We start from the raw sequence: 15,859 nt of genomic DNA, 5'->3' as shown, positions 1-15,859 counted from the left end.
AAGACTCGTTCATGGCCGCTCTGTCCCTGAGCCCCACATTGACACCACCCCGCAAGCGGTCAAGGAGGTCCCCGGTCAGGGTGCTTGAGTCCCCCCCCTGTCCACATCCTCCCCCAGTGGCGCTGCGACCCATCCCTCTGACCCCCCCCCCCTCCTTGGGGCCTGTGGTTCCTTCGGGTGCAGGGGAGTCCCTGGAGGACCTTGCTAAGGTGTGCAGTGAGATCCTGGCCTCCGCCTTTGGCCCTGCCCCACCCCCTGTGGTGGAGTCCTCCATCCCTGCACCCACGACGCCTACCCTTCACCCTCCTGTCCCTGCGGTGCCTGTTTCCTCACCCCCACATGATGCCCTCACCCCTGTGGAAGACAACGGATTGTAACTGTGCAGGCAAGCTAGGGGACACGCATCCCACTGTGTCCCCCATCCAGCTGGGACTCCTGGACTGCCCTATGGGCTTTGTTAATATTGGACTTACGTCATACTAGTTTTTTGCTCATGCTGAATAAAGCTATTTATTTTTTTCCCTTGGAACACTCCTGCATTGCTGGCATTGCTGTTGGTGGGGCTGCTACATGGTTGTGGGTGTTGGTCATGTGTTGGGTGTGTGGGAAATGTAGTAGTGTGCTGCTCATAGGGGGGACCCTGGGATCTGTGTGCCTCACACGGTGTTAGCTACCTTTCTCCATTCATGTATGCAGTTGCTGCATGCTGCAATTGTCCCAAGGTGTATTCCTTCCTCTGTGTACCCTGACTTCTTCCCTGCAGGGTGTCCCCTGACTTTAGCACAGAGCTGTGTGTCCATTAGCTGGGTGTGTGACCTAGTCCTTCACCTTTGCACATGCATGCTGAGCGATGTCTCCACCTGCATCATTCGTGGCATCCTTGGTAGTCATTGTACTTGTGTATGTCGCCTATTGACATGACTTCATGTGTACATGTTTTCTTTTCTGCGCTGTGCATGCGTATACTCCCAGCCTCGCACACATGTGGTACATGTACTGCAGGGTCTTTGTGCACCTGACTGACATTTGTGGGCATGGTATATGTGACTACTCCACCCTTTGTGTTCCATGGGCACTGCTGGGAGTGATGGGCACCCACCTCTCCTGTCTCAGGGCACTGCTGGGAGTGATAGGCCCCCACCCCTCCTGTCTCAGGGCACTGCTGGGAGGACTCTGCACCCACCCCTCCTGTCTCTGGGCACTGCTGGGAGTGATAGGCACCCACCCCTCCTGTATCTGGGCACTGCTGGGAGGTCTCTGCACACACCCCTCCTGTGTCTGGGCACTGCTGGGAGGTCTCTGCACCCACACCTCCTGTCTCTGGGCACTGCTGGGAGGACTCTGCACACACCCCTCCTGTCTCAGGGCACTGCTGGGAGTGATATGCCCCCACTCCTCCTGTCTCAGGGCACTGCTGGGAGGACTCTGCACCCACCTCTCCTGTGTCTGGCCACTGCTGGGAGGTCTCTGCACACACCCCTCCTGTCTCTGGCCACTGCTGGGAGGTCTCTGCACACACCCCTCCTGTCTCTGGGCACTGCTGGGATTGATAGGCCCCCACCCCTCCTGTCTCAGGGCACTGCTGGGAGGACTCTGCACCCACCTCTCCTGTGTCTGGCCACTGCTGGGTGGTCTCTGCACACACCCCTCCTGTCTCAGGGCACTGCTGGGAGGTCTCTGCACCCACACCTCCTGTCTCTGGGCACTGCTGGGAGGACTCTGCACACACCCCTCCTGTCTCAGGGCACTGCTGAGAGTGATAGGCCCCCACCCCTCCTGTCTCAGGGCGCTGCTGGGAGGACTCTGCACCCACCTCTCCTGTGTCTGGGCACTGCTGGGAGGTCTCTGCACACACCCCTCCTGTCTCAGGGCACTGCTGGGAGGTCTCTGCACCCACACCTCCTGTCTCTGGGCACTGCTGGGAGGACTCTGCACACACCCCTCCTGTCCCTGGGCACTGCTGGGAGTGATAGGCACCCACCCCTCCTGTCTCAGGGCACTGCTGGGAGGACTCTGCACCCACCTCTCCTGTGTCTGGGCACTGCAGGGAGGTCTCTGCACACAGCCCTCCTGTCTCAGGGCACTGCTGGGAGGTCTCTGCACCCACACCTCCTGTCTCTGGGCACTGCTGGGAGGACTCTGCACACACCCCTCCTGTCTCAGGGCACTGCTGGGAGTGATAGGCCCCCACCCCTCCTGTCTCAGGGCACTGCTGGGAGGACTCTGCACCCACCTCTCCTGTGTCTGGGCACTGCTGCGAGGTCACTGCACACACCCCTCCTGTCTCAGGGCACTGCTGGGAGGACTCTGCACCCACCTCTCCAATTGCACAATATGTACGCTCATGACATGCACGGATGTGGGTACGCTCCATGCATTCGAGGTGGGGGTACGTGTCGTACTTACACTGTTGGGGTGGGGGTACGCTCCATGCATTCGAGGTGAGGGTACGGGTCGTACTTACACTGTTGGGGTGGGGGTACGCTCCATACGTACGCGGGTGGGGGTAGGGGTCGTACTTACACTGTTGGGGTGGGGGTACGCTCCATGCATTCGAGGTGAGGGTACGTGTCGTACTTACACTGTTGGGGTGGGGGTACGCTCTATACGTACGCGGGTGGGGGTAGGGGTCGTACTTACACTGTTGGGGTGGGGGTATGCTCCATGCATACGGGGTGGGGGTAGGGGTCGTACTTACACTGTTGGGGTGGGGGTACGCTCCATACGTACGCGGGTGAGGGTACGGGTCGTACTTACACTGTTGGGGTGGGGGTACGCTCTATGCATTCGAGGTGAGGGTACGGGTCATACTTACACTGTTAGGGTGGGGGTACGCTCCATACGTACGCGGGTGTGGGTACGTGTCGTACTTACACTGTTGGGGTGGGGTATGCTCCATACGTACGCGGGTGTGGGTACGGGTCGTACTTACACTGTTGGGGTGGGGGTATGCTCCATGCATACGGGGTGGCGGTATGGGTCATACTTACACTGTTGGGGTGGGGGTACGCTCCATGCATACGGGGTGGGGGTCGTACTTACACTGTTGGGGTGGGGGTACGCTCCATACGTACGCGGGTGAGGGTACGGGTCGTACTTACACTGTTGGGGTGGGGATACGCTCCATGCATTCGAGGTGAGGGTACGGGTCGTACTTACACTGTTGGGGTGGGGGTACGCTCCATACGTACGCGGGTGGGGGTAGGGTCCGTACATATCCGTCCCCACGCTATGTGATGCTTGTGCGGCCCGTACCCAGGCCTTTGCCACGTGGGTACGAGCCGTCCCGCCATTGTTGGGGTGACGTGGGTGTGGGCGTGGTACGACTCGTACCCACGCTCTTCAGGCGTGGGTACGGGACGTACATGTCTGGTTGTGTTGCCGGTTTGCGTCGTGACGGACTTCCGTTGTGGCCATCGCTGGCTTAGCTGGACACGCCCCCACCCCCTCGTAGTGACCAGGGCATGGGAGTCAGGTATGTCCAGGGCATGTGTGCTGTGTGACTTTGGTGGGGGGTTTGTGGCCTGCCCTGGTCCTGCCACCCCCACCCCACCCCACTTTCCCCCCTCCCTTAGTTGTTCTGACCTTCTGCGGCGTCTGCGTCCGAACCTGTAGAGGAGGTCGACTGCTATGAGGGCCGGGATGACACGTAGGTTCGGGTCCATGTCTGTCCGTCGCGTACGGGTCCTCCTTGTTCGCGTCGTCTTGTCTGTCTGTCGCGTACTGGTCCTCCTTGTTCGCGTCGTCCTGTGTGTCCGTCGCGTACTGGTCCTCCTTGTTCGCGTTGTCCTGTGTGTCCGTCGCGTACTGGTCCTCCTTGTTCGCGTCGTCCTGTCTGTCCGTCGCGTACTGGTGGTCCTTGTTCGCGTCGTCCTGATTTCCCGGCAGTTTTTGGCTGCCGGAAAATATTCACCGTGCGGGATGACGTCGGTGCGAATCGTAATTCCTGGTTCGTGAATGGCAGTCTGCGAGCGTCCCGACGTCAGGTCGGCGCTTTCCCGGATCGCATTTGTAGGATTATTTTGTTCGGTGGGGTTTTTTTACGATTCGTACGGAAATGGTGTTCCCGTGCGAATCGTAATTCCATGTTTGTATTTTTTTACGACCGGGTACGCGTCGGACGGAGAATATGCTCCGTCCGACGGTTCGTACCCGGTTTTTACCGGATCGTAATTGGCACCTCAGTCTAGGCACACTGTTTAGTACTGCAGTCTCTCTGTACTGCATCAGAGTGTTATCTTAAAAGCACACCCTGCCAGCATGCACACATTTAACATGTGTGCACTGTACCACATTTCATCCTAGGTGTAGTGTATTCATTGCGAGCGCACATGCACTCAACACATTTTATCATCATGATGCACTTCTGCATCAGCTTGATGTAGGTCAGGGGTGAGTTAAACACACAGCAGTGGAACTTTTGAAAAGGCGAGTGATCCTGTAGGCCTCACTCCAGTGACACAGAGTAAAAAGGCAAGTGTTTGGGTGGAAACAACTATACTGTGAGGAGGGGGGAATCCCTTTTAAGGACAGTTCCCCTCACACACCAGAGGTGTCATGCTTCATCATCTGGATACCTCCTAGGATCACAAACCTAGTCGTCCTGACTAGGTGTGTGAGTGAAACTGTCCTTAAAAGAGATTCCCCCCCCTCCTCCCAGCATAGTTGTTTCCACCCACACACTTGCCATGTGCGATTTCGGACCAGAGGGCTATTTGTTTGTTCGATAGTCTCGGATTGGGAAGTTTGCCCTCACCGGTCCTTAAAACCTCCAGAGGCCACCCTTCAGTGTTTTCTGTACAGGGTAAAAAAGACCTGTTCACTACTACTTGATTCCTTCACTGTATGCTGCTACCATCGCACCTGTGCTGTTTAACTCCTTGTGAATGCAGTAGCCTTCCACCACTATGAGAGTAGCGCTCTGGGTGCCCCGCCCGGTTCAACAAGGATACAATCCTTGAAACTGGCCTATGTCATGGCGCACACCCATAATCCATGTTCACCTATGACAAAAAAAATCAGCATTAAGAATCCAGACAACTATACAGTTAGGCACTCTGGACATGGATGCACATCTCTCACCATGCAGAGGACCATTCTGTCCCAACAGTCACAGTTTTAGAAGTGAAAAAATAACAGCAGAAGTAGTAGAGGCACATAGGCACTCACACTCAATAGGTGCCACTCAGCAGGGGATACAAACCGGATGCTGTGTTGCACATTTTGTAAAGCTGAGGAAGAGAGAGCGGAGACTGTATCACCCTGGCAAATGTGCGAAGAAGAGGAACCTGCTGATGTGTAGTTGGACAACAGTCTGTCAAATAAGAGACCACTTGAGTTCCAGAGGTATCACTTATAAAAGTATGATTTATAGAGAATGAGTGGTGGCATGCTTGGTTAGGTGTTTTTATGCATTTTATACTGTGATTGATTTCCTATGGCTGTATTATGTAATAATTTCTATGATAATAAATGAATGTATATTAAGATGTTTTGTAAAGAGTATGAGAAAACAGGTCGATATATTTTATCCCCTATAACGGGTCTTGAAGTGCCTGGATACCCCTGCATAAAATAACCCTGGCCTATTTGATAAAAATAAAAATATTGTATCTCCTGTGACATTATGATGACATGCCAGGGCATAATGGTGAACTGGGCAAATTGGGGATGTCTGCAGCCTATTCTGGCTACTTTTGTTGCCCTGGAATATTGTGTGCATCATTTGCATAATATGTCTTCACACCATTCGCATTATAGCAGCCAAATGAGGCATAATGGTGGCCCTGGCTTGTTGGGGCATTATAGGCACTTTTTTGAACTTTTATGGAAACTTGCTGTTCCTACCAAATTGTGAGCATCATTAGCATTTTATGCCCACCCTTACCATTATGTGCTTGTGATTACATCTGAATGCCATTCCAGTAGTGCTGGCTAAAGGGTAATATCCTTGGCATCTGTGGGCGTTATGATGACCAGGTCTTAGATAGTGGCGGCCTTTGCATACCGTGGAGTCCATTGCCATAGTGTGCCTTTCGTGGTACTATATATATGTGACTGTGCTCGCACGTCTGTTTGTAGGTAGTTTGAGCGGGGTAACGATCCTGGCATGTGAGGACTTAGGGTCATCTGAGATAGTGACGCCACTCATTAGCATATTGTGCTCCCCTCTTAGGGTTACGCTGGCAACGAGTGTCATAACAGTGGCCCAGATACACTGGCACCATTTATACATATTGTTGTCTTTTCCCTTATGTTGCTCAGTCATGACATAGTGTTCAGTCTAACATAGGTCATGCAAAATGTCACCCAAAGGGAGAGACAACTAGATTAAGAGCGCAAACTTGCCACCTGGTGCTATGTCTGGAGCAACCCACAAAACCATAGGAAGTGGCCCGCTTCTATGTCTATGTCTAAATCTTATATACTCATTGACACTGCATTGTTTGGTTTTGCATATGTCATTCCCCCTACAGGTGTTGGGTGCACTGTAATGGGGCTAAACTGCCATTGTAGTCCTGGCAACATCACATGACCATTCTTCTCATCAACCACAGACCCCACCCCCTCACCACCTTCCTCCCCTTTGGCTCTGCCAATCCAGTTCTCCATCTTGAGATGAATGTGCAATGTAGAAACCCAGGAGTCAAGGGCACTGGCCTGCCCCTTGCCATTGTTCCACATTCAGCTTCCAACATGCTTGAGCACCTCCTAGGGGTTTTAGGTTTACATCCGATCTGACTTTGCTTACTTGCCTTGCAGTGTTTTCTTTTTACACGTGTTCTCCCAATAGGTACTGTGCTCACTACAACTAGACAAATCCACTACTGTAAAGGTGGTTCCAGCAACACAATGTGGCCGTTCTTTACTTGACCCCTCCTCTGCCTCCTTTCCCATGGGCTTTCCTGGTTGGACTCCATACAGCATATACTCTAATGCTAGGAAGCTGAGCCTCCCCGAGGGCTGCTCTCCACCCCCCGTGGATGAACAAAGGATATGCTGTTTCTTTGTAAACTGTATCTCTGGAGGTGGGGGCGTGGCCAAGACGACCAAGATGGCAGACGCATCTCCCTAGAGCACCACTCTGCAGATCGCGCCTTAATCATTTTCTAATCCCCAAATGCCTTAAATCTTCATCAAAACCCCACACTTAAAAGACCGCAACACAGGGGGCAACCCTGCACGCCTGAGAGAATGGCAGCAGCAGAGAACGCAGCCTCATGAGCGACCTCGACGGAGCGGCCGGACCGTTCCCTCAAAATGGTGGGCCCGCGGGGATCCGGCAAGCGTCCTAGGACTGTGTGCGAAGCGGGGATCAGACGACTGCTCCCCGATCCTGCAGTGCCACGAACCACAGGCTGAGTCGTATGGGCAGCGCCGGGAAGGAAAAGTGAGAGCAACGAATGCACGGGGGGCACTCCAGCATACCCATTTGAGCAGCAGCGACCTCAGCCACATAAGCGGCTACAGCGGAGCCACCAGATCGTTTCCCGAAATGGCGGGCCCACCATAACTTTACAAGTATGCAGTGGCGGTGAGAACAGCGGGGAAGAGGTGACCATCCCCTGGTTCGGGAGTGACTCGGGAAGCAAGCTGAGCCGTGGGGGCAACTCCAAACGAGAAAGGTGAGGGTGCTGCTGACACTCGACTCGATGCAGGCGAAAGGGCATAACAACTGACAGGCCCTGCATAGGCCCGAACCCTCGCAAGTGACCGGCCAAACCGGGGATCCACCATCGCCTCAGGGCCGAGACGCCCCCAGCAGCAGCGACTCCCTCCTTACACGGCACCGGGACTCGAGGTGTGCAAGGGAGGGGGGCATCTCACAGAGGACGGGGCAGACAGGCTCCCGTAATGCACATGACAGGCAGGAAGACAAACTCCCCCCCACCACCTAAGCAGCACACAGGCTCCGAGTAAATCACTCCCGAACAGGCGCAACAATCAGGGTGAATCCTCACCTCGCCATGCACAAAAAGAAGCGGAGCTGCGGTACGGAGGCCCCTCTGCGGACGGGACCGACACACCACTGATCCACCGCGCTGTGCTGCAGAAACCGCTCTGACCCCCTGCAGTGACTGAAGCCAACGGGTACAGTAATACCACGACGGGGGCAATGGACAAAAAAGGACTGACCCGGAAAGCAGGCTGAGCCGTGGGGGCACCACCAACTGAGAAAGGTGAGGGCGCTGTGGGTACTCGACCCAGAGTAGGCGGGAGGGCGCGCCACCTAACAGGCCCTGCATTTGTCCAAACCCTTGCAAGCGACAGGCCAAGCCATGGGGGTCCACCATCACTTCAGCATCGAGATACCCCCAGCGGCAGTGACCCCCTCATTGCACGGCACTAGGACTCGAGGTGCGCAAGGGAGGGGGGCATCTCGCAAGGGACACGGCAGACGGGCTTCAGTGGGGCACACGACAGGCAGGAAGGAAATCAACATCCCCCATCCCCCAGGGTTGACATCTAAACAGAGCACAGGCCCCATGTACATTGCCCCCGAACAGACGCAACGCTTAAGACGAATCCTCACCGTGCCATATACATAAGGAGTGGGAGTCGCAGTGCGGCGGTCCCCCTGTGGACGGCACTGGCACATCACTGATCGACAGAGCTGCGCCACGGAGACCACTCTGACCCCCTGTATTGACTGGAGACAACGGGTGCAGGAACGCCACGGCGGGGGTGATTATCGTGTCCGCACAGAGGGCTAAGATCTAAGGGGCAGCGGACGGAAAGGGAGAGGCGGGGGAGCGACTGAAGAGAGGACAGCGGATCTGAAGACTGCGGACACTTGCCCGACCATTGATGGCTTCCTTCTGAACTGAGAGGAGACGCGTGCGAACACAGTCTCCCCTTGCAAACTCTAAAACACACAGGCAATAAAACTTACGAGGAGCCTTGGGCGAACACGACGTGGGGTATCCGTTGATAGACTCAACACGGGAATCCTTTCATTTGACAGAGAGAGGGGGTAGCACCACAAGAAGTGCTGGCCACAAAACGTAAACAAACACAACCCAAGACCACACTCACTACAGATGACGAGAGGAGTGACTACCATGGGTCGCCAAAGCGCAACAGGAACAGCGTAAACCTCGGGGCAGCAGAGAGTGGCCTCCCCAGACCCCAATGGTGCCCGATCGGACAAAGAATCATCCCAGTCAGTATCCATGTCCAACAAACTAGATAAAGTACTCGCAGCCATTGAACATTCCAGAGTAACCATGGAAAACAAATCTGGTGAATTGGCCACGGACCTCAATCTCCTCCGGGACGACCACAGGAAATTGGCAGATAAAGTCAACCAGGGGGAAAAACCGCTACATAACATGGATCCACAGATACAGCAACAACAAAATGTATTGAAAGACTTACAATCCCGGATAAAGATCCTAGAGAATAAAACAGAAGACCTAGAAGGGCGCTCTCGGAGGAGAAACATATGTATCATGAATCTTCCGGAAGGCGTGGAAGGGTCAAACCCGATCCGATACATCACAACATGGATAGAAACGTTTACACAAGTAGCGGACATGACCCCCTACTTCTCTATCGAGAGAGCGCACCGGGTCCCGGCCCACAAACCACACCCAGTATTACTGCCCAGACCGTTCCTGCTAAAGCTGCTCCATTATCAAGACAGGAACACCATCCTCCACGCAGCCAGACAACACGGGATGCTCCGTGTAGAGGAGAAACAGGTTATTCCCGAGCCGTTCAACAGCAGAGAGCTACCTTCATAGAAGTTAAACGCGTCCTACGTCAAAAGAATGTACAATATGCTCTATTATTCCCTGCCCGTCTCAAAATTATCCATGAAGATGTTACACACTTCTTCACAGACCCTGCAGAAGCACAGGCCTGGGTGGAATAACATGCGACAGCCCCGGGGCACCCTAGAAATATGCAGAACCACCGCTCATCTGACCGCCCAAGGCGTCAACTGAAGAGAGTCACCCTCACGCAACTAAGCGCACGGACCAGCTCGGCTACTAACAAATCTCCTGATCTAGAACAAATCATAAAGGAGCGCAGGAGAGCATTACAAGCAGCAATAAAGATTAAGTTGACAGGAGAGAGTTCGGACGGAGACAGAGACCCGCACTTGTTTAGCTCAGAAGAAGATGGCAGCGATGCACACACGTCCCGGGAGGACTCGGTGACCCCCCCGTTGGTGACCCCTCAAACGGCGGACACATTAATATAACAGACATAATGCTCCGAGAGACAAAGAAAACAAAGATTTGAGTGGTGATCAGGACGTTCATGGGGAAAAGACAATGCCATGTTCAGATATAACAATGCCACAGGCGATGATGACGATTGCGAGATCATAGAACAAACACTAAACTTAGGTCTGTGAAGTAAGTGGCAGTAACCAGGCAAGGCACCATTGGGTAGAACTACAACGCCGTCTACGAGCGGGCGGCTGAGGTGACAGCAACCACTGAAGATGCACGGCCACCCCCCCTCTAGCAACAAACTAAAGTTTGTATATGGAATACATATGGACGTATCACCTCGCACGATAGGTCCCCCATGTTGGGAATGTTTTCTGTTGTTTAATGTTACCCCCTTCCTCTCCCCAAATCCTCAGAAATCCACAATGGAGCGAGAACTAGGATATGGTAGAAACAGACGATATGCAAGTGACTGGCGAGGGAGGGGGGCAGTGGGTGGGGAGGTCATCCTCTCAAGGGAAACCTCGACTAACCATCAGACAGGCTGACAACTAAGATCCCTAACACAGATATCAAATTCGGATCTCTGACAAAATTTCGAAAGTCAGAAATTCGACCTACAAAAATATCGCAACAAAAATATCGATGTCAAGAATATCGACATCCTATCTACAACATGGTAAGTACAAAAATATCGAAAATAAAATATCGATGTCAAAAATATCGTTTTTTAAAACATCGTTTTTTTTGGTTACAAAAAATATGTAAAATAAACATAATAATACTTATAAATAAAATAAACATAATTAAATATATTTCATAATGGTAAAAATTAATAATTAATCAATATAATTTAATAAAAAACATATACATATAATATATAATATATATACTTAATGTTTTTATAATTATTTTAATAAATTATAAATTATTTAAAAATATTAAAAATTGCTAAAACATTATACACATAAAACAATCACATAAATAAAAAATAAATAATTATATATAACAAATAAAAAAAATTACATTTAATTTAAATATTGTTAAAATTAATTATATACTACATTAGCTAAAATAATAAATAAAATATTAAATAGCAGAGACAATAGAACTACTACTCCAATTTTGGATAGCGGAGGGCTAAAAATTACTATATCCACTCCAGATAGTGTAACAGTAGGGAAAGTGTTGGATAACGAAGAGGTATAAATTATTATTCCGACTCCAGGGGGTGCAACAGTAGGGAAAGTGTTGGATAGCTTAGGGGTAAAAATTACTATTCCAACTCCAGAGAGTGCAACAGTAGGGAAAGTGTTGGATAGCGTAGGGGTAAAAATTACTATTCCAACTCCAGAGAGTGCAACAGTAGGGAAAGTGTTGGATAGCGTAGGGGTAAAAATTGCTATTCCAACTCGAGAGACTGCAACAGTAGGGAAAGTGTTGGATAGCGTAGGGGTAAAAATTACTATTCCAACTCCAGAGAGTGCAACAGTAAGGAAAGTGTTGGATAGCATAGGGGTAAAAATAACTATTCCAACTCCAAAGAGTGCAACAGTAGGGAAAGTGTTGGATGGCGTAGGGGTAAAAATTAGTATTCCCACTCCAGACAGTGCAACCGTAGGGAAAATGTTGGATGGCGTAGGGGTAAAAATTACAATTCCCACTCCATACAGTGCAACAGTAGGGAAAGTGTTGGATAACGTAAGGGTAAAAATTACTATTCCAACTCCAGGGAGTGCAACAGTAGAGAAAGTGTTGGATAGCGTAGGGGTAAAAATTGCTATTCCAACTCCCGAGAGTGCAACAGTAGGGAAAGTGTTGGATTGCGTAGGGGTAACAATTACTATTCTAACTCCAGAGAGTGCAACAGTAGGGAAAGTGTTGGGTAGCTTAGAAGTTAAAAATAACATACTTATAAATACAATAATTCTTTAAAATAATTAATAATGTAATTATTCAATAACTCAAAATTACTTACAAATACCAATAGATATTTATTAAAAACATAACTACCAATAAATAATTAATTAGCAATAAATTATTAATAAATACCAATAAATAATAATTAATGAATATTAATTACCAATTAAAAAATAGTAAACAATTACATGTTTTATACCAAAAAATAATTATCAAACTTTAATTACCAATTAAAAAATATTAAACAATTGCATATTTTTTATACCAAAAATAATAATTATTATACTTTAATTACCAATTAATAATTACTTATTAATATAGTAATTAGAAATATCAATACATAATATTTAAACATATCTAATTACCAATTGATTATTAATCAACAATAACCCAATTTTCATAACCAAAATATTATAATTTAAAATAGTTACCAATTAATTATCAATACCCAGCAACAAATTTAATAATTACTTAATTAGATTTCAATTACTTCCAACACTATTCCCCTATAAACGCACGAAACACTCAAATAATAAAATAATACAGTTAACATAATTATCAATTAATCAATTAATAAAAACTAATTACCAATTAATAAAAATTAATTACCAATTAAATTATCAATACCAATAAATAAATAAAAATATTACTTAATTACAATTAAATTACTTCTTAACCTATTCTCCTATAAACCCACAACCCGCTACAGAATTTAAACGCAAAAATTATTTAAAATAATTTATAATTCCCAAAAATGTATAATTAAATTCATATAATTAAATTACTTCCCACCCTATAAACCCACAACCCGCTACGGTACTAAAACAAAATATGAACTTTAAAAAAACATTATTAACAGATAAAAATTGTATACATATATTTTAAAACCAGTTGAACACTTAACAAAAAATAATTAACACATACATATTAAATACATAATAAAATACATAGCAATATTATACATATCGATATTAGTGACATAGATATTAGTAACATCGATATATTTCATATCGATATTACTAACTTCGATATTACTAACATCGATATAAAAAAAATCAATATTACTTACCTTAGGGTCGATATTCTGTCCATCGATATTCTTGACATCGATATTCTGTCCCTTCGATATTCTAGACTCGATATTATTGTAGGTCGAAATTAAATTTTCGATATTTAGACTGCTCACCATCAAATTCATCACAGTAAACGTACGGGGGATGCACACGGCAAGCAAGCGCTTCACCATATATGCTTACATAAAGAGGCAACAAGCTCAGATAGCCCTCCTGCAAGAGACACACCTGACATCCACAGAGGTAGACCGCCTGCGTAAAAAATGGCGCTGCATAATCTGTCATTGAAAACAATGGGGTGATCTTTCACCCCATTTCTGGACGCACAGCGATAAGTATGTGCATACCAATAATGCAATATGTTAAATCAAGTTTTTCTCCAAAGATTTATTCAAAGTTCATCAAAGTTATTCACGGTATCCAGGATTTATCCATAGTCACTTGTGAGACATCTTACTTTCAACACTGTAACCTCAAACGCTACAGACATGCCGTGGCCTTAATCGGTAGCTAGGAGTGCATGTAAGTGATCTTCATTAATCCATCACATTAACCCAATGCATTTCGGGCCTTCTCGTGGCCCTTCGTCAGGGGTTTTCTACAATTAAAAAACAACGTTTCAATACAAGAACTTTTACAAGTACGTGGCTTTGGGCAGACCACGATTCTGGGCAGCACGCGAACAAACGCAATTTTGAAAAACATTTTGAAAAAACTGGTGTGCACTTTGTCACTCTCTTTTGGCTGCATAATCTGTGCCACAACATACTCTGCATTTGCCAGAGGTATCCTAATCTGGATTAGGCCGGGGGTGCCGTTCCAGGAACAGACACGTGTAGTGGACAAAGAAGGGCGGTACTCTTTACTAGCAGGGTTATTGGAGGGTCAACCATTGCTAATAGGAAGCATATACGCGCCCAACGTGGAACAAGATCAATATTGGAGGCGCCTCACGGGAACACTGACTCAACACGCACCGTTCACATGGCTCCTCAGAGGGGATTACAATTGTGCCCTAGACATCAATTTAGATAGATCGCACCCCCCCGCCGGCCCACTCACCCGCGCACAAACAGACAGAACACTTCCGACATTGGGTGGCTCATTGGACACTGGTAGATGCCTGGAGAGCACAGAACCCAACCACGCAAATATACTCCTTCCATTCAATCCCGCACAACCTGCAAGTGAGATTAGATAGATTTCTATGCTCTGCAATGCTTCTCCCTAAGGTACAACATGCAGACTACCTGGGTATAGTGATTTCAGACCACGATGCGCACACAGTGACCCTTAGATGGAAACCGCCTCATCCCCCTGTACCAACATGGAAACTGCCACGAGAGTGCCTTACTGACCAGGCATTTCGTCATATACATGGGGATTCAAGAACACTTCACACTTAACACCGACACGGCATCCTCCAGATTGGTAGAATGGGACGCATTCAAGGTCGCAGCCAGGGGGCACTGTATCCAGCGAATAGTGGGAGTAAGAAGAACATTGGAGAATGCACTCCTAACAGCAGAGGTGAAACTGGCAGATCTATTGAGAGCCATGGATAAAGGGGAAGCCACCCCAGCCCAAGTAGCAAACGCTAAAACATTGCACTCTGAAACCATGCGCAACCTCCGTAAATACAACTTTAGGGCCAACGTGACCAGAGTGCACAGGAAGGGTAATAGAACCGGGAAACTCTTAACTTGGTTAACTAAGCAGGATACAGAGGTAACCCCGATCACGGAACTCGGAGACAAAGAAGAAAACTTTAGATACTCTCAGATAGGTATACTGCATATATTTCAAGGCTATTACTCTGAAATTTATAGATCCCAGACACAAGCAATGCACCAGGAGCTGACTCAATTCCTGGGCCCATCAACTATGCCCGGCGTCCCACCTGCAGATAAAAAGGAGTTAGAAACGAGAATCAAGTCACCAGACGTAACGCACGTGATTAGAGCGCTAGCGCGTAACAAAGCGCCAGGAATGGCCGGTTTCCCGCTCGAGTATTATAGCACTTTTGCGGCCCAGCTAACGTCCCAGATGGCAGCCATGTTTGAGGATGCGTTGACCAGGGGCGAACTCCCGCGCTCGCTCCGCGAATCGATCTTAGTGACGTTCCCGAAACCGCATAGGGACCCGACATTACCCGCCTTCTATAGACCAATCACACTATTGAACACGGACTGCAAAATACTGGGCAAGATACTAGCAGATCGCTATAGTCAAATTCTCCCGGTGCTGGTACACCCAGACCAATGCAGGTTTGTCCCAAGATACAACACCTCACAGAATCTACGCAGTCTGTTCCACATTCAATTATATTTTCACAAAGAGCAACTGCTGATATCTATTTCCAAAAGTTTGTTCAATAGATTCCCGGAATCAATTTTTGAATTTGTCCCGATAAGTCCTGTACAACAGATGTTATCCTAAGACATAACCATTCTAGATGGTAGGATATCCACAGATATTGGAGAAGACGCCTCACTCACTAATAGTGACATGCTTCATCATAGGTGTCTTTCCACCCCCAGGTAAGATGGTACTACCTGGGCGGACTCAACCAAAAGATTTTATGGGAGTTCTTATATAAATTTTTTCTGGTTATGCAGGGAACCAGTTTGGTAATAAATTTAAAAACACCTTCAGGTATACCCCAATGCTTTTCTTTATTCG

Source organism: Triturus cristatus, chromosome 5_2 (genome assembly GCF_964204655.1).
Source record: "Triturus cristatus chromosome 5_2, aTriCri1.1, whole genome shotgun sequence".
Taxonomy (NCBI): domain Eukaryota; kingdom Metazoa; phylum Chordata; class Amphibia; order Caudata; family Salamandridae; genus Triturus; species Triturus cristatus.
The sequence above is the reverse complement of the archived record's forward strand: the minus strand, read 5'-3'. Positions refer to the sequence as shown.